At 36.6% G+C, this 20,785-nt stretch overlaps 1 pseudogene; it reads left to right on the top strand.

The window, feature by feature from the left end:
- The first annotated feature begins 16,896 nt into the window (after window positions 1–16,896).
- On the top strand, window positions 16,897–17,657 carry LOC102261718 (annotated as a pseudogene).
- The last annotated feature ends 3,128 nt before the right edge of the window (window positions 17,658–20,785 follow it).

The following is a 20,785-nucleotide window of genomic DNA, read 5'->3' on the forward strand; positions in this document are numbered from 1 at the left end:
TGGAAACAACCTAAGTGCCCATCAGCAGATGAGTCGATTAGAAAATAGTGGTACATCTACACAATGGAATACTACGCTGCTATTAAAAAGAAGGAACTTTTACCATTTGCAACAGCATGGATGGAACTGGAGAGCATTATGCTAAGTGAAATAAGCCAGTCAGAGAAAGATAAATAGCACATGATCTCAGTCATTTGTGGAATATAATGAACATCATAAACTGATGAACAAAAATAGATACAGAGACAAAGAAGCATTGAACAGACTGTCAAACTGACTTATTTAATTTAGCATATTAAATGCCAGGATTCATCCATGCTGCTGCAATGACAGTATTTCATCTTTTCATATGGCTGAGTAGTATTCCGTTGTATATTTGCACCACATCTTCTTCTTTTTTTTTTTTAAATTGATCTTAGAGAGAAAAGAGAGGGAGAGAGTTAAAAAAAAAAAAGAAAAAGAAACATCAATGTGAGAGAGATATCTAGATCAATGGATTACCTATTGTGTGAATCCTAACTGGGGACCAAATCTACAACCCAGGTATGTGCCCTGACCAGAAATCATAACTGTGACTCCAGGTGAATAGGTTCACGCTCCAACCAACTGAGCCACACAGGCCAGAGCTATACATCTTTTTTGTGCGATCATCCATTGAGAGACACTTCAGTTGTGTCCATGTTTTGGTCACCATGAATAATGCTGCAATGAACATAGGGTGCACTTGGCTTTGCAAAAATATGTTTTCAAATTTTGGGGGTAGGTACCCAGAAGAGGGGTTGCTGGATCATATGGTAACTCTATTCTTAATTTTTTGAGGAACCTCCATAGTGGCTGTACCAATTTACATTCAACAGTGAATGAAGGATTTTTTTTCTCCACAACTTCTCCAAAAGTTCTTATTATTTGTTGTGCTGATAATAGACAGTCTAAGAGGTATGAGGTGGTATCTCATTATAGATTTGATTTGAGTTTCTCTGATAGCTGCTCAAGTTGATCATATTTCTCTTGATCTCTTAGCCATTTGTATGTCTTTTTGGGAGAAGAGTTTGTTCAGATTATTTACCTATTTTTTAAATTGGATTTTTTTTTTTTGATGTTGAGTTGTAAGTATTCTTTATAAATTTTAGATATTAACCTTGTGTCGGAGATATTGTTTGCAAATATCTGCTTCTATTTCAGTGGTTGCCTTTTGGTTTTGTTGGCAGTTTCTTTTGCTGTGCAGAAGCATTTTATTTTGATATAGTCCAATTAATTTATTTTTGGGGCAAATTCATGAAATATTTTCTAATATCAAGGTTCATAAGTTTATTATCTATATTTTTCTATCTAATTTATAATTTCAGGATTTATATTTATATTTTTGGTACATTTTGAGCTATTTTTTATATATGGGGGCAAACAGTAGTCTAGTTTCATTCTTTTGCATGTGGCTTTCCAATTTTCCCAGCACTATTTATTGAAGAGACTTTGTTTTTCATTGTATGTTTTTGGCTCTTATATGGAAAATTCTTTTACCATGTACATGTGGGTTTATTTCTGGATTCTCTATTCTGTTCCATTATCTATTTTTCTGCCAATACCATGCTATTTTTATTATTGTTAGCTCTGTGGTATAATGTGAAGTCAGGGAATGTGATATCTCTAGCTTTGTTCTTTTATCTCAGGACTAGAGGCCCAGTGCACAAAATTCATGCGGAGGGGGACCTATCAGTCCAGCCTGCACCTTCTCCAATCTGGGACCCCTCAAGGGTTGTCCGACTGCCGGTTGAGGCCTGATCCCTGGGATCGGGCCTCAACCGGCAGTCAGACATCCCTCTCACAATCTGGGACTGCTGGCTCCTAACTGCCACCACTGCCAGCCTGATCCCCCCTAACTGCCTCTGCCTGCCGGCCTGGTCACCCCCCACTGCCCCCCCTGCCAGCCTGGTCCCCCCCAACTGCCCCCCCACCGGCCTGGTTGCCCCCAACTGCCCCCACTGCCGGCCCGGTCAGTCAGCCTGGTTGCCCCCAAGAGCCCCCCTCCTTGCCAGCCTGGTCACCCCATGCAGCCTGCTGTTCAGTTGTTTGGCTGTCCCTCACTAATCCCTCTGCTGGCCTGGTCGCCCCACACAGCCTGCTGTTCAGTCGTTTGGTCATCCCTCACTAACCCCCCACCAACCTTGTCACCCCATGCAGCCTGCTGTTCGGTTGTCCATCTGGTTGTTTCGGTCATGACGACCACATGGCTTTTTATATATTAGGATTACTTTGGCTATTCAGGGTCTTTTGAGATTCCATACTAATCTGATGATTTTTTGTTTTACTGATCAATGCAAAGAAAGAAGATTTTATTCTAACCATGGTACACTGGTGACTAGAAGTACCTGGTCTGATAATTTCTGCAGTTTCCAGGGCTCTCCTTAACTCATTTTGCTCATTTACCTCTAAACTATATAAGATTCCTTGTATTTTTTCCAATTAATTTGTGTTTGTTTAAATAGGGTCCACTTTCTATTGCTTATATCTAAAATAGTAAATGGTTAAAATCCAAAATGCCAAATAAAACGGCCAATTTTTCCTGATAAACAGATAGAATTTATATATCATTAAAACTATTCCATGCAAAATCTATCACATATTATTAAGGTAAAGAAGAGGCTAATTTTATGATCATAGTCATTAAAGCTAATTTCCTTTCCATATCTAATCAACCAAGCAGTGTAATGTCCCATCCCTCCAAAATCCATCTCAGACTTAACTGTTTCTCTCTGTCATTACTGCCAAAAACTTCATGCAGGCCACCATTTTCTCTCTTTGGATAGCAGGTGCAATATCATTTTATTTTCTCTTTATTTTTCACTCCAATCAGCATCCAAGGAAATATTTTAAAAATGTAAGTTCAATCATTGCACTTTCCTGTTAAACTTCTTTGACAGATGCCAATTGTACTTCAGATAAAATCCAAACTATTATGATCTGCCTTGGATACCTGCCCATGGCTCACTTTTAAACATAATCTCATATAATTGTTTTGCACAAGCCACTTGTTCTTTCTTTCAGTTCTTAAAAATTCCAAAACTATCCCCCACCTCAAGCTCTCAGCTCTCAGCTTAAATGGTTCCTCCTTAGAAACTTCTTCCTGAAGTAGTCTGTTTTTACTTACTTGCCCTTGTTTGTTTACTTCTTTGCTTTGACATATTTGAAATATATACAATTTCTTTTCCACTTACTGTATGTACATTCACTGGAGTGTAAGATCCATGAGGGTAAATTGGTTAACAAAACATCACCAGGGGTGGCACAATTCTAGCCCACAGTGATCTCTCAATAAATACTTTATAAATAAATGAATGCATGTCTTCAATGTAGATCAGAATAGTATTGCTTTTCTTTTAATAATAGTTTATATCCTCTTTTCTTGAAAGTGCTTTTAGTTTTAATTCCACATTTCATGTTTTAGTGCTTGAACATTTCAAACAAACCTTTATTTAGGCTTATCTTTTATAGAATATTAAATGAATAGTATTTTGAAGTGTTATTAAAATAAATACAGTATCAGCAGGAAATCTATTGAAATTTCACCAGAGAACAGGCTTATAAAGTAATCATGGTGTCAAGGGGAACTTAACAAATCTTTTATTTTATTTTTTTACCTGTAAACCTTTTTTGTGTCAGGAACAACACAAGATCACAAGATTCCAAGCTCACATATAGACAGTGGAGTGCTACATTTGAACTACTGTGTGCTTTGTCAGACAAATCCTCACTTTGCTTCTCAGAATAATACACTCAAAGAAATGGTTATTGAATTAGAAGGAGAGAGAACTCAACACTATTCATAGGAAAAAACTCACATTCTTTCACTTTGGAGAAATTGTAATGTGATTAGAACTTTGCAAAGTAGATAATTTAAGTGGAAAAGTTGACAAGTTTCATATAAAAATATTATAAGCTAATATAAGGAGTGATGTGCTCTTCTTTTTGCATCTGAGCAATACTCATACACTCAGATGAAAAATAAATGTAAGGTAAAAGGGATGGCATGCAGAACTGAGCTAGTAAGAAAATAATGCTCTTAAAGTACAAGTAAATTTTTTTTTAAATCCTGATTTCCATTTGAAATACAATTTTCACATTCAAGTTGTAATGAAATGTCAAATATGATACAATATGCAATTTGTTGAATCTAGTCTGGGCAAGAAGATTAACATGGAGGAAGTTTATTAATCTTTGATTTCTCTTTGTTAGAAAAACCTGGTGAATATATTGTTTCTATGAGGCAAACCTAAAAATTTTATTATGGGAATGGGAAGAAGAGAACACTGATAAGCTTTGGTTTTGCTTTTTGTTTTTTCTTATCACAGCATTTGATCTATAATATCACTAATTTTAAGTTAAAATTACCTACTTTATAAAGTAGCTACAAATAATTGGCTTTTCACATGGACGAGACAAATGTTCTAAATTCAACTTAGTAAACATTATTAAATATCTTCTCGCCACAAAGCACCAGTTAGTGGAGATTTTTAAGGTCTATAGCTCTTCTCAAGTAAGTCTCAATTTACCGGGATATACCATATCTGCACATCTGCACAGATTGAGGGCAGGCAGAGGAGGATTCGGGCTTCTCAAAGATTAATGAGGGTTATCACTTGAAAATCATACTAAAATTCAGATTCTCTTTCAGTAGGTCTACTGTGGAATCTATATTCTACATTTCTAACAAGTTCAAAATAATGCTGATATTGCTATTTTATGCACCAAACTTTGAACAGAGAAGATATAGAGCATAGTGGCTTGAAGAGGGTCTCAGAGTGAGCCTTCCTTTGAGCAGAAATTACACTTAAAACGTATACCCGTGAGATGTTAAGCGGAGGTGTTCTGGAAATAGGAAGGCTATGCTAATAACAGAGTATAGATAGGAAATGGTTTGTTTTGTACGTAAATTAATAACTATTATGATTTTTTTGTTGGAGGGGTATTGATCACTTGCTATGCACAGGTAACATGCAAGGTTTTACTATATATAGTTGGTACATTTCAAGATTGACTGCTGGTTAGTGCAAATGTATAATTTTGAAAATAATAATTAAAGGCATTATCTTCTCAGGAAATTGATTTTATTTCCATATTCCTCTTTCTTGATATGCCTGAGAGTCTTTGGGATGCTTTCATATGTAAATACTAGCCATTTTATGAAGTTTTGTTGCAAATACAACTACCACTATGCTACTGTTCTGCTACGTAAGCTCCTGCCTGCTTCCTTCTTCATTGTTGAAAGGATTACAGATGTCCCCTTTGTTTTTGTATTGTGGTTTATTTCCCCATTGGCTCCCTCTACCCCACATTTGTCCCTCCCTAGCCTTTACTACACTATTATTTGTATCCACGGACTATGTTCCTACCAACAGAGAGATTATGTCCCCTATACTGTGAACCTTTATTTTTCAGAGTAAATAGGACCTAGCATTGAGAAGAGGGAAGGGCATGGGTGGATCTTGGGATAGAGTGGTGAAATGCACTGCTTATTTCTCAACTGTAATCACTCTGGGCCCTGCTATTCAGTCTGACCCTTTCTTCTAAACACCACTCTCATGCTACTTTTTCTCTCATGAGGTCTTTAGTCTCTCCCTCCATCTGACTTCCTTCAATAACTCATGCTTCTTCAGATAGGCCTGTTAATTAGGACAAGGTCTTTTGCACTGTACTCCTAGACTATGTGTAAATTAAAATTTGTGGTTGGGTAATGTTTTCAGTAAAATTAACAATCTGTGACATTTTTCTAAACACTAGAACTTTGTGTCGCATTCACAAGTTTGGTCTGGTGAAAGCACTAAGAGGACATCTAAGAAGGAGTCATTGTTTCATACTGTCCATTGGTCTAGCTCAGACTCAAGTCCAGCTCGAAGATTACAACCTCCCATCTGTACAATATCATTCAATCCTAAAAACCACCATATAAGTTAGACTTTCCCTCCATTTCCAGCAACATTTTAAGTGTAGAAAGCAACTAAAGCTCAAGAAAATTAAATGACTTTCACAGAGTCAGATAGCTAGTAACTGATAAAGCCAAAATGCTCACCCACTTGGATTTAGAAGATAAATCCAGTCCCAGTGAAATAATAGCTATTATTTCTTAAACCACATGTTGTAGGCTGGTCAGTGTTCATTCTTTGCATTAAAGAAGAAAGGTGGGATTTTATAGATGAGGCCATTGAAGCACAGAGATTTAAGCACTTCACATGTATTAAGTCATTCATTCTTTGCATTAAAGAAGAAAGTTGGGATTTTATAGATGAGGCCATTGAAGCACAGAGATTTGTTCCAAAGTCACACACAGAAAATAAGTAGAAGAACTAAGATTCAAACTTAGGCATTGTTGGTCTAAAGCTACACATTTTTAAAAAGATTTTTTTTAAAAAATTAGAGTTTACATTCAATATTATTTTGCATTTGTTTCAGGTCTACAGCACAGTGGTTAGGCAATCATATACTCTATAAAGTGTTGCCCCCAAAATTTCCAGTACTCAGCTGGCACCATACATAGTTATTATATTATTGACTCTATTGTCTGTGCTGTACTTTATATCCCCATGACTATTTTATAACTACCAACCTATACTTCTCAATCCCTTTACCTTTTCCATCCAGTCCCCCAAACCCTCTCCCCTCTGGCAACCATAACTCTGTTCTGTATCTGTGAAACTGTTTCTGGTTTGTTTGTTTGTTTATATAGTTCTTTAGATTCCATATATAAGTGAAATCATATGGTATTTATATTTTTCTGAATGACTTATTTCACTTAGCACAATACTCTCTAGGTCCATTCATGCTGTTACAAATGCTAAGAGTTCATCCCTAAAGTGACACTCTTAACCACCATCTTTCCACCTTTTAATGAGATATATTAAAGTAGTTTAAGACTACCAATGAGAAATTAGGGAAATCCATTATTGCTGATATGAAACCTAACCAAATGTGCTGGATAGTGGCAACTATGTGTAGTATGATGTGAATCAAGAGTTACAGAGATTTTATCACTGTGGAAGTCTTAGTCAGGAGGTGTAGAGGTCAATATGTGCAATGCCAGTCCATGGCACTAAGTACACAAAAGCCAGGAACTAAAGAGAGAATGATACTGTAGCGAGATTAGGTTGAGAGAAACTGAGGAAGATGTGAATTGCCACATCTTGGGTGATGGTCTCCATCAAGGCTAATCTCTTCCAACTAGGGTTCAGATCCAATTAAAATTTTAGTTCCTGCCTCTTGGAATTCTGCTCTTGATTTTTTAAACTAAAAGTTATATATATTTAAGATGTACAGTGTGATGATTTGATATGCATATTGAAATAGTTACTGCACTCAAGTTAATTAATAAGTTCTCTCCTCACATAGTTATCATATATATGCATGTGTTAGCACTTAGAATCTACTCTCTTACCCAATTTCAGTATTCAGTGGGTGAGAGACTAAAGTCAGGTTCACAACTTTCCATAACATGAAATAGGCCAAATGATGGGAAGGCACGGTGTGAACTAAGTTATGAATTATGTGGAAGAAGAGAAGCTAATAAATGTAAAAGGCAGGTTGTAAAACAGTGATTTGCAACTGATGTTCCACAAGAGTTTTTAAAACGTACAATGCCTGACTATTTAGTCAGGAGCACTGACCTCTTTCCCCTTAGATTGTCAAATTAAAAAATGACAACAGCCAACACAACAATAGTCACCTGATGCGAATGCTCTGTCTTGAACTGTAAATATATAGGTTATATAATAGAATTGCATCTTATTGGTTATATATATATATATGCCTAAACAACTGCTACTACCGGTCCACTGAACGAGCAGTCAACCAGTTGCTATGATGTGTACTGACCACCAGTGGGAAGACACTCAATGCAGTAGCTTCCTCCTGGTAGTCAGTGCTCTCCCACAGCCAACCTCCCGTGGTTCCTCCCCCCACTCGCAAGCTGGCCCTGAGCAGCCCTGATCGCCAGCCAGGCTGAGGGATCCTACCCATGCACTGAGCCTCTAGTGTTACATAATAAGGTTACTTTTGATTGGTTAATTTTTGTTACTAAAAATCCTTATATACAAGTATAAGCACCTGGTTTTTTAAAAAGTCACTTTGGAGCAAAAAAGGGTTACTACTATTATAATTTTTTTTGTAAATCTATCAAAATTATACCTATTTTTGTTAGATCAATAAAAATATATATTTTGGTGTGCCACAGAATGTTAATAATCAGTTTATGTGTGACATGAGTTGAAAAAAGTTGACAATTGCTGGTGTAGACCAATAGAAAATTCTGTGTGAGCCCGCATATGGAGAGATGAGGCAGAGAGTTGACATTAGAAATACTACTTTGCATCCACCTCTATTTGGTTTGGCTGCAAACTTGGCTCTTCCACTAACTACTTGTGCCAATTAGTAAAGCATCTCAGCTTTAACCTACCCTACACTAATTTGTGATGCTGATTCTGGAGCTGCCAATCATATTTTGGTTTTTCCAGTTGGCTCTCTATAATGCTCTGAAACTAAGGAGGCTCTGGAGGCAGTTTTAGCCTAGCAATGTCTCTTCACTTTGGCAGTGGCAATTCATTCTACTTAGTAGTACTTGATCCAGTTTAAAGTTTTTCCAATATTTGCAAAACCAGTCTCATTTGCACCCCCTGCGAGACACCAGAACGAGCCAACTACTCTATCAGCTCAATAAGTTTAGAGACATCAGCACAGACTCATGGTATCCTCTATGTAGCAGTCTAACTTTGTGGCTTTGCAGAATCCTTCTTTGTAAGTTCTAAATTCCAATAATCCCATCCTCTTCCTTGCCCTGGAGTGGAAGTTGCTCCTGCCTTGGATTCCTCAGCAATAGCTTGCTCTCTTTTGACACTTCAGTTCTTTGGTACCTAGTCAATGATCTTTATATATATTCTCAATTTTAAAAATTATATTGTATTGTCCTAGCCAGTTTCGCTCAGTGGATAGAGCGTCAGTCTGCAGACTGAAGGCTCCAGGGTTCGGTTCCAGTCAAGGGCACATGCCTGGATTGTGGGCTCAATCCCTGGCAGAGTCATGCAGGAGGCAGCCAATCAATGGATGTTTCTATCTCCCTTTCTGTCTTTCTTCCTCTCTGAAATCAATAAAAATATATTTTAAATTATATGGTATTTTCTCCTAACTAGACTGAGACTAATAATACATTTATGACTTTGAAAAGTCCCTGAAACATGATTTTCTTATTACTAAAAGGTTTTTACTGGACAAAATCCAAATTTCCTTTTAGCTATATGTTCTCTGAGTACCTGTATCCCAAATTGGGTAAAAGAAAAGACCTGGAAGTGTTACTTGGTTTTCCACTTGCTACAAAGATTATCAGTCCCATCAAAGACACTAAATGTCTCAGTTCATGAGGGCAATATAAAGTCACAGTAAATTTTAATGCACTTCAGAAGAAAAAACACTAGATGCATGCAGTGTTGGTATCAATGGGGAAGGAAAGCACACGTTAGGACCTGAGGCATAATAACTGAAAAATAATAAAATAATTATTACTATTATTGCTGTTATTTATTGAATGCAGATGTTATATATGACACATGTTAATTACTTTCTTTATACATGTTTAATCCATACAATAACCCTATGTTGCTGTGGTGATGTTTTTTTATGATCCTTGTATTATTAGTGAGGAAGCCAAGGTTCAAAGAAGGTATATAGTTTGTCCATCATCCATAATAAGTAAGAAGAAGAGTTGGACTTCAACACTAATCCATCATGCTCCAAAATCTATTTTGTAATGATTATGCTTAATTTCCTGTTATGAAGGTGCTAGGCCAAAGAGAGAATAGGGCCATTAATAGGCCCAAAGACAGACTACTAAGAGAAAAACATTAAATACAAATGTTACATACTTCAGTTTCTGGTTCTCTATATATCTTTATTTGCTCTTTTTTTTACATTTAAATGTGTTATATGTGCTTTAATAAATTACAGATTTGTCATTTTTTTGTATCTCAAGTACAAATTTCCTATCAATGATAATTTCTAAGCCATAGTTGCCCAGAAGCAACACTGAAGTAGGTGCAGCACCTAAAATATATACTGTTTGTGAATATTTTTATTTTATTCTTAAATCCTAAAGAGAAATAATTTACATATGCACAGGAATTTACTGATACTCTGTTAAATTTTGATTCACATACTTTAATATTCTTTGTAGCTAGTCAATGCAAACAAAGTTGGATTTGTTGAAAACTCAAAAAAGAGACTGATTCAAACAAAAATTATACTCTTTAATCTTGCCTAAGATTGATAGAAACCAATGCTTCTAATTAATACCAGGCAAAGTATCATGAAATTCTGCCCAAATGAATGACATACTTATAACAAAGAAACGAATATGGCTAATAAAATCATATTATTTGAATCTTGAGTTTATTTATGATGTCATACGTTGACACAGTAAACCAGCAAAAGTATTAATGAGAATGAACATAAACACAAATATTCATTTCTAAACTCAATTCCCATTCTAAAAATGCCCTGTCTAAATATTCAGAAAGATTGGAGGATACTGAGTGCCCATCCATCAGGGAAGTTATCAGGTTTAATAGGATGGAATCTATGAGGGATTCAGAGCACCTGAGGGAACCATCCTGCTTAAGCATGGGTTATCGCTGTTATAAAGTGGCAAATGTTCCTGAGTGTGTGACTAGACTACTAAGAAACTCTGTGTAAAGAAGCAAGAAAGGAAAAGAGAGAGAGAGAGAGAGAGAGAGAGAGAGAGAGAGAGAGAGAGAGAGAGAGAAGATTAAAGAATGTTAACAAAAAGGGGAAAAAAAACGTGCTGTATAAGAATTAGTTAGAACCCAAATGTCTGTGAAAAGACAGACATTTTATAGGTTACTAATGGAATGCTGATTTTTTCCCCTCTGATCTCTCTGGTGCCTCTGCAAATGGGCTGGAAACCTAACGAGGACCGTCTTTCTCATAACGTATCAAACATCCACCCTGACACACTGCCAAAAATACCACACCAAAAATGGCCCCTCTCACAGTACCCCAGCCTTTCTTTTCCAGATGATGGTATAATAAAGATATTCTTCCAATTATTTCAGACCCTTAAAAGAGAAAAGAAGATACAGTTTAAGTTCAATTCTGAAAAGGAGTGAAGCTGTCAGGGAAGCTATTTTTGAACAGGTTGGCCATTTCTAGTAAAGTGTCTTTGAAGAAAACTTTTCCCTCCTGTTTAAAAATATATATATATTAGAGGGAAGGTAGAAGGTTTGCACCCTTATATCATAGTAGTGGTGGGGTGGAAGGAATATAGTGGAAGTTTGTGAAGTCATTTCAAATCTTGAAGTACTCAGACAAAGGACACAAGTAAATACAGGAATATTGAACTCAATTTTGCAGTGACATCAAAACTCCTTGTAAGATTTCTTCAGAGGACTGTTGGAGGGACTGAGTACTAAAGTGAACTCCTTCCTGCTTTTTCTCTCCAGAAGAGACAACCTCTGCTCTTCCTGATAGGCTTCTCATAAGGATCCATGCAAATGCCTACCGCCTACCCACAGTGAGTGAAAGATCATCATTGGCTAAGGACACAGCTGAACCTGCGGAGTGTGCTGCAGGATGGAGATGGTCACTCCTGTCCTGTCTGCCTTCCTTTTGCATGAAAGTGAAGGTCAGTGTGTCCACATTCAGCATAGAGAGACTCCTCTCCTGGGGCAAGTTGGTCTGGGTACAAACTCCCTTAAGTAAGAGCAATGCAGTGGTAACTGAATTACATGGACGTTAGGTTTTTCCAAAATTGAATCCAAAAAAGAAGAAGCAGTAAGGGGCTACCTCAGTAGGCTACTTCAACAGAGACTATCTCTGAAGTGTAAGAACACTCATGTTTTGACATATAACTGACTTTTGTGATTGTAATGGGTATTATAAAGAAACAATAGGCCCCAGATGGAGTCACCTGTGCTCATCCCCGTGTCAGCAAACCAAGACTTAACATGGATCCTAACTGCAATTTCAGCCTCTCCCAGGAATGTAATCTTAACTGGTGGGTCGGGAATTTCCTGGTCATCAGCCTAATAGACCCCTTTGTCCCCCAAAGGGAGGTGACCTTGTCCGAAATAATCATGGATTTTTATTAGTGTTTATGACTTTCCTGAGCCACCTCCTCTCTGCTTTTAAAAGCCTTTCATTTTCTTTACTTCTTTGAAGCTCCATTCTATTCTACTTGATCGATGAGATGCCTCTTGGCTCATAAATAGTGGAGTGAAACAAATTTGATCATTAAATTTCCTCAGTTGAATTTGCTTTTTGTGAACATGGGCAATTTCGTTTTTCTCTCTGAATAGATCCACAACAGAATCTGACCACCTTTCCTCTGGGGGAGAGTAAATAAACCTTGGACAGTTTAATTTATGTGATAGTTAGTGGTCAGAACGAAAGTCAGTAGTTCTCAGATTTTATTCTGGCTGCCACTACTACATGATCAGTATTCAGGAAGAGATGAAATCTTTTTACTTAGAACAATTTTCTGAAAGGAGTCAGTATCAATCTCTTGCACCTAGAAAGGGTTCCCTTGGAAATTATTAAAAGTTTCCTAAGCACTCAGGGTTCTCTGTTTGAAGTTTTTATCATTTATTTAATCAACTATATTGCTCTTTGTTATGAAGATACCGCTGGCTGTGTGTTCCTGACCCTTGGTCTTATTTAGCATTTACATCGCACTTCTATTTAACAAAGGTATGCTGCAGTTGTTTTTACTAGTTATTTCTCACAGCACCTAGTGAAACAGAACAGCATTATTGTAGTTATTTCATAGAAGAAGAGCAAACTCAAGCAGGCCTGGAAGCATGGCAGTTTTTAATTGCTACCTTTAGAATGAAGGAATGTTACTTCAAAGGTTCAGTGTTTCACCAGGTGAGCCAATAAAAATGTTTTGAAAAATAAATGAGGGATTCAGAGGTACTTTTTATCGCAACTCACTTAAGATTTTGTGTGTTGCCTTCCCATATGATAAACATTGAGGTGTGTTTGGAATGGCAGGAGTAAAACAGGAAAAATAAAGCTTCCTTTGGTAATTCTTTGTCATAATGGTTGTTTCCTTATGTGAAAAAAATGTCCTTTGTTTGGGATTAGGTTGCTATCCCCATTTGTTGACCAGGCTCCTTAGGTATGCCATGCATTAGTGGAAGTCTCACAAAGCCCTGTTGATATGGCATGGAATCTCAACAGCGTTCCTAAGTGTTTATGGTCTGATATCTTCCATATATATTTTTATCTGGCAGCATTGAACTAAAATCCTCTGATGAGCTCACTCACAGCAAGGCCAGAGCTCCCAATCTCATCCGCCTCAACCTGTCTATCTCTTGAAAACATAGAATCGCAAGGATTCCCTGCCTTCTCTCCTCTGGTCTGACCACAAGCAATCTCTCCATAGTTCTCTCCTCCATACTCACGCAGCATATAGACCAGATGGTGAGACCTAATTGCACAACAGAAATCCAATAGGGGGACAAATTTCCTCTATCAAGGATTTTCAGATTTTCCAGTTCTCTTAATAATTCCTTCTTGGTTTTCTAAATAAACAATAGAGTAACTTTCAGAAATAATGCACTTTGCCAAAAGGCAACGTTTTTTCACATCTACTGATGCTTATCTCTCTCTCCTTGTTGATGGCTTGCACACCCGTTTGCCCTTATTGCCCTGGAATCTCACAAAGAATTACATTTTGTTCCATTCTGCTTTTGTAAATTTAGTAACTTTTTCTCAACTGTTCAGTAGCTTGCAGAGCTGGGTTTTGTGAGTGAGGCAGTGTTAAGAAAGAACTGTGTTAATGCAGTCCTTCATTCTCTTCTTAGATATGAATAAGACACTGGAAGTCCCATCACAGCATGCCCCAACTAATGGGGAAGCCAGGGCATATGCCCTGGAGGGTTATAAATGAAATATGATGACATACCAAAGAGAGGATAATTAGTTGTGAAGGAGTTAGTCAGGCAAGCAGCATGGAGAAGAGATATTTGTATGATGCAGTCAAGAATGAACAAAATTGAAAACAAACGCACACACACAAAAAACAATAACTCCATAGTTTCTCTCTCCAGAGAAGACTCTTAAAAAAATATGCCAATTTTAATCCTTTTCTACTCTCAAAGCAAAAATGTTCAGCAGACAAATTTAGATACCCTAAGGTGGTTTTATTCAGTACTATTACAATAAAGGAGAGAATGAATCTAACTTCACTGAAACAAAGAATGGCATGTGCTTTTTCTACTTGCGTGAGTTAATAGAAAGTACTAGAAGGCAGTAAGGGGAGGGGTGTTTGATCAGTGGGGTGTGTGTAGCACTCTGTGTTACTCCTAATTTTGTGTGTATTTTTCTCTGTGATTAGGCCACCTGAGTTTGCTCATTGGTGCCTGTCCAATGTTAGTCTCTATTTGAGCCCTAGCCTAAATTAGCTCATACCTGCTCACAAAGACAGGGAGATAGCGTTGCTATTTCCTTCAAGGCTTACATTTCAATAGATGGACCCAGGTCCTGGAGAAAGATATTTCCTACATTGTGAAACTGCCAGAAGAAAACTTATACATATATCTTAAAGGAGCAGAGAAAGAATTTACAATTACAAGTTGTCTAAAGTCAATGATCTAAAAGGGAAATCAGGGGCCTAGAGTCAGGAAGAAACCTGGATACAATTAGCCAAACTAAGTAGAATGTTAAGACCATCTTAATCACCACTGTTTGGAGAGAAAGATGATGAATGTTGGCCAATAGATTAAACTATAAAGGGGCAAGTGGAGAAGACTGATTATCAACTTTGTGGAAAACGAAGAGATAGCCTATGGGGGTTTCTACATTTTTATGTTAAGGGCAAGGCCAAAGCAACAGTGTTTCATGTGGTTCATGGCTCAGAAGCTTGCCATATTTATTCAAATAAATCAATAATGCCTCATGCTTTGTAGCAGTTAAAAATCCTAGTTACAGAACCAGACTGACTTTAGTTAAAATATTATCCTTAAAATTAATTCACTATAAAATTTAGAAAATGTGCTTAATGTTTCTACTATAAATAATTATACCTATCTCATTAATGTATTGAAAAAACTAAATGGAATGTCCTAAGGAACATTTTCCATATGGAGCTTGCTTGGCATCTGAGGAATGCTCAACAAGGGGCAGGTACTATATGAGTTACCTAAATGAGGTGCCAGCCCCTAATTGGTCTATTGCCTAAAGTTATTCTCATGCCTTCATCCCAAACCCAGCAAATAAGCACACTGTATTTAGCCCTGTTCTTGAGGGAAAGATATAGCTATTGCTTTGATCACATCATGGTAATTGCTATCCTTGTTATTTTATCCTTTAAGTTCACATGTGATTTATAAAGTTATCACAGGATTAAATAACCTTAAATAGAATTACTTCAAGAATTAAAAGTTATTGTTGTTGTTGTTTTCTTTTTTTGGAATGTTCTATGATTCCTTTAGCTTTTAAAAAATGTTACTTGAATAGTTATTTTTACCAGAGCTTTACATGTCCTTTTTACTTTACCACTGTGAATCTTTAGGGAAGTTGTGTGTTACATAAACATTAAAGACTTAAGTGAAACTCAGTAAAGAGCAGTGTGAAACTCATCCCTTGCACGGGGTTGGGGGGGACCCCAAATTTCCTCAGGCCACCAACAGAAGAGAATTTTCTTCATAACATAGAGTCCTGTCACTCTATGAATCTATTCTAAATAAAAAAGGATTTTCTGGGTTTCCATCTTGCCTGAAGTGTTAAGTTCCCTGCATGACTACTGATTGCCTCAGCAAGAAAGATGTCAAATAACCTCTCAGCCTAGAAAGTAGGGCTGAAGCCCTTGGTCAGTTACTGAAAACTCAACATCAACGAGAACACGAGTACAAATATGATCTGAATGCAGTTACTAAAATTATGTTTTTATTTAATTGATTCTCATACAGCAAGAAAATAATTATTTTATAAACACTTATGTTCTCAGTTCTTTTTTAAGTGCTTATATGATATCGCCAAAGAGAAAGATTGACATTTGCTATAGACTGAATATTTATGTCCCACTGATCTGTTTGTAAGTTGAAATCCTAACCCCTAATGCATTAGGAGGTAAGGCTTTGGGAGGTGGTGAGGTCATGGGGGTGGATTTAGTTCCCTTATAAAAGAGACCCCAGAGAGCTCCCTTGTGCCTTCTGCTTTGTGTGGATAAAGCAAAAAGACAGTCATCTACCAGGAAGTAAGCCTTCACTATATGCTGAATCTGCTAGTGCCTTCATCTTGAACTTCTCAACATCTGAAACTATGAGAATTCATTTTTTCTGTTTATAATCCACAGTTCTAGTAGGCCAAAAGGACTAAGACAGTATTATTTTACCATTTTTAAAGACTAGGAAGGACATTTCCAAGATTAATATGAGATGGGAGAGAATTTGCTTCCACACCTCTGAAAGTTGCCAACAAATGTTAAGAAGGAAGAAAGAATAGAAAACAGGTCAGTAAATCTACAACTCCGGGAAGGAGTGCTTTTGAAAAAGGGACAACATATGTCTTGTATGTATGAGTAACATGTTTCAAATCAAAAGAATTGATGAAGGAAAAATTGTCTTCTCTTGAAGACAAATTGTCAATTTGTTGATGGTCAAGGAAGATGCACTTTTATTTAATAGTCCTACCAACTAGATTTAAATTAATAATTTTAACAGATGATTTCCTCCTCTGTGGTTCAAAAATAAAAGATCACTTTTTTTTTTCTTAGAGACATTCAGTAAAATATCAATTAGCTGCCATGAGTTATGTGGATTTGGCTTATAGGTCTCTGATCTCAAAATCTGAGAGCTCCTTCGTGTCCTGGGTACTGCAGCCAGCAGATTGGAGGCCATAATCATGCCACAAAACACATATACTGAGGCACACTACAAGTACTATGGATTCCCATGAGAAAAAGAGAAAGAAGGAAGATCAAGAGGCTCATGAACATCCAAAGAAGGCAAAAAGATGTTTGGTCTGAAAGCTAAGTTTAACCATAAACAGTTCCATGCTGAGAAAATACAAATGAAAAAGACAATCCAGGTACATAAAAGAAAAAGACCAAATGAAAGGATGCTGAAGAGTTCACAAGGAACAGTACCTCCATGTCTACTGGACAGAGAGGGACAGTCCTGAGCCAAATGATTAAACAAAAACAAAAAGAGAAAGTGGGAAGACGGAGGACCCCTCTGCCCAAAGTTACTGCCCAGGGAGAAACAGGTATTAAAAGTTATTTGAACAGAAAAGAGAAAGAAGAAAGAGTGGAAGAGAATGGTTACTAAAGTATGCTTTGTTGGAGATGGCTTTATTCAAAAAACACCCAAGTATGAAACATTCATTAGGCCAATGGCTTACATTTCAAGAAGGTTTATGTGACATGTCCTGAACTGAAGGCCACCTTTTGCCTGCCAATGCTCGGTGTAAACAATAATCCCTCATCCGCACTTTATACAATTTGGGGTATTATTACCAAAGGTACTGTCATCAAAGTGAACTTGAACAAGTTGGGCCTTGTGACACAAGGAGGCAAGGTTTGATCAAAATATGCCCAGGTTGCTAACAGTCTTAAAAATGATGGATGCATTAATGTAGTCTATTGTTTGACAGCACTTTCATAAAACCAGGAAAGCTTCTTAACTGTGATGTTTCCAAGTACTGTCACACAGCTTATGTGTCAGCAGTCATCCAGAGACTATTTATTCTGTTCTAAAGAACATTAAAATGACCCAGTTTAAAAATATATATCAATTAAAAATAAAGATGAAAATAAGTTGGAATGTAGGCAGAAAGTAAATATTCCAAGTTACTCTCTATTATTAATTAATCAAAAGTAAATGTCTCTCTATAAGTTAAAGTAATAACAATAACACTTCCAAATGCTTTAGATTACAAAACTAAATAATCATAAAATTAATTTGATTATATATCTAAGCCTGGAGATATTAAAATTTGTTATTTCTTACTATTGTTAAACACTTCAGAATTTAAAAAGCTGAACCTAAGTAAGGTACAAAAGACTTGCTACATACATATTATCAGAGTGGAAAAGTCTAAAGTATGAAAGCCTTTATATTTGAGATTCCCTTTACAATTCATAAAATATGCCACAGGTAAGCATCCAGTCTAGAAGGAGCCCAACAAGGAGAATATGTCCATGAAACTTGTTATGACCAAGAACTCTTACAGCTGTGAAACTTGCAAATAGAGAATTATAATAGAGTAGCCTGCTGGCAATCTAACTTAGAATTACTGAAAATATAGACATGATATTAAAATTTTGATGCCTTGTTCTTGTGTCAGAAATGACATTGACAAAAAAAGAGAATTTATTGTCATGACAAAAATCATAAGGCCACACAAAATGGTCCAGTATGTCATCAGAATAAAGACAGTATGAGTTTATTTTCCTGAAATGTGTTTTTTACACTCTAGCTAAAATTAGCTAAAAATGTGTTCCTGTATACTTAAAATAGGTTTTTCCAGTTTACTTTAGGGGAAAGTCTTCTCTTCCAAGGCAAAGACTCTCTTTGCAAAAACCATACAATTTCATGAAGTTGTAATTTCACTCAGATTAGTGGGTAAATCTACAGTAATTTATTCTGTTACGTAGGACCTGGATATAGTTATTCTTCATTCATTCATTCATTCATTCATTCATATTGTAGGCAAGTAAGAGATCAGGACTTGGGAACTCAATTACATAGATATCTAAATAGTACTCTTATTTTATGATATAGGAAAATTTATAGAATCCAACAAAATAAAACAAAATCATCTAAGCATTATTCATGCCTTAGTTCTCTAGACCTATGTAAATACTATACTTAATACTACATTAAAAAGTGTCCTTGATAAGATTTGCTGCAGATTGAAATATGAGCTTTCACTTTTATGCTTTACATGTTGTTGATATTTAGAAATTTATAATTAACCTATCTTTGTAACCTTTGACTTAATATTTTCATAATCATAACCTGGCTTGAGTGAAAGTTAACAAAGCTATAATGGAAGTCCATTGGGAAATATATATCAAATTTGATCCAGAAATTCTTCTTGTAAGAATTTATCTTTTAGATATACTTGCATGCTTTTAAAAAATATCATTTATACAAGATTAATCATTGAATTATGATTTCTAAAGCAAAAATATTGGTAACTATCAAAATATGTACAAAGATGAGTTATTTTAATCATAATATTATCACAAAATGAAACATTATGTAGTTATAGCAAATAATGAGGCTGATTCTGATTATTTGTGTTAATATGGAAAGATCTCTAAAACATAATATTATTAAAATAAAACACTCAAAGTTTGTTTAGGGATCTAAGTAAATGAGGAGACAGGGGGATTAATTTTCAAGATATGTCCTTTACATACTTTTAAATTTTCCGTTTTGTGAATGATTACTGAGCACGATAGGGTTAACTCTCCAGTCTTGAATTGCTCAAATTGCACATTTCAAAGAATGGTCTGTCTTCAGGCCTGGCCTTTGGTAGACACCTGGAGATAACCTTCTAATCCTTGGTATATTCTGCCTGAGAAGAATGATTTTGTATGAAAGTTGCATTTGGCTACACTGCATTTAAGATAAGTGCCTGCTTTTGTATGCCTGAGGCATTAGGTCATGCTCCACCAGTTAGACCAGGATAAAATTACCCTAACAGCGTAATTTATGGTGAATACCTGGTTTTCCTCTGAGGGACTGGAGTTTGAGAAAACTGGAGTGTAAGTAGCTAAGGTCAGTCATGTAGTAAACTGTGGACACGAAGGCATGTGTGAGCTTCTGTGGTTGACAACACTTCTCACATTTTGTCAAATATTGTTGCTGGGAGAATTTAACATGTGACTGGGAGGAGACACCACTGAAAGTCCACACACGGTTTCTTCTCATCTTTCCCCATATGACCTTCCCTTTGCTCATTTTAATCTGTATCCTTTCACTACAATATACTGTAATCATGAGTATAACAGTTTTTCTGAGTCCTAGGAGCCCTTGTAGCAAATCAATGCGCATAGTCACAAAATCAAAGTAAAACATCTTAAAGTTTAAATAAGCCTTTATCAGGGTCAAATACATCAGTTAATAAAGAGTTTGTTGAACTGCTACTACTATAGGAAAGACGAGGGTCTCATCTTCCCCAGTTGCTACCACTGGAATAAGCATTCCCAGAGGTCCTCATGGGAGGATGAGATATAGTAAAAGCTTTATTTCCATGGAATTACACGCCTAGGTTTCCAAAGTCACTTCCTTTAGTCCAGTCATAAAAAAGTGTAGCTGGGGCTTCAGTAGAGCTTAAATCAGAGCCAGTGTCCAGAGTTTGGGTTTCATGTTGGAGCAGGGTGCAGTACAACATCAGGCTGGCTGTAGTTCATCAGTCCATTGCCTGTAGGGGTCTGCGTGGTGGTGGGCCACATGGGCAAACACAGGAGCAAAAGAGACCCACAAGCCAAGAGTCAAGAGCAATAAGAGAACTCTTTTGTTTAGGAGATTATTCCCAAATTTTTGCAAGCTTGCGGTGGCCATGCTCATTCTAGCCAATGATTCTTGTTACGAGGTATGACCGACAACACCTTTCCTAGTCACCCCAACTTTAGTGGGCATGAGTCTATCTTCCCATTATTCCATTGCTTCCCCCAGTATTTCAAAGAGAATAGTCTGGAGTTCCCTGGGGAGTGCAAAGTTACAGCTTCTTGATAAGCTGCCCAAGTAACATGCTTAAATGTCTGGCTTTCCCCCTTTGC

The sequence above is a fragment of the Myotis brandtii genome, unplaced genomic scaffold (assembly GCF_000412655.1).
Source record: "Myotis brandtii unplaced genomic scaffold, ASM41265v1 scaffold121, whole genome shotgun sequence".
NCBI classification, from domain to species: Eukaryota; Metazoa; Chordata; class Mammalia; order Chiroptera; family Vespertilionidae; genus Myotis; species Myotis brandtii.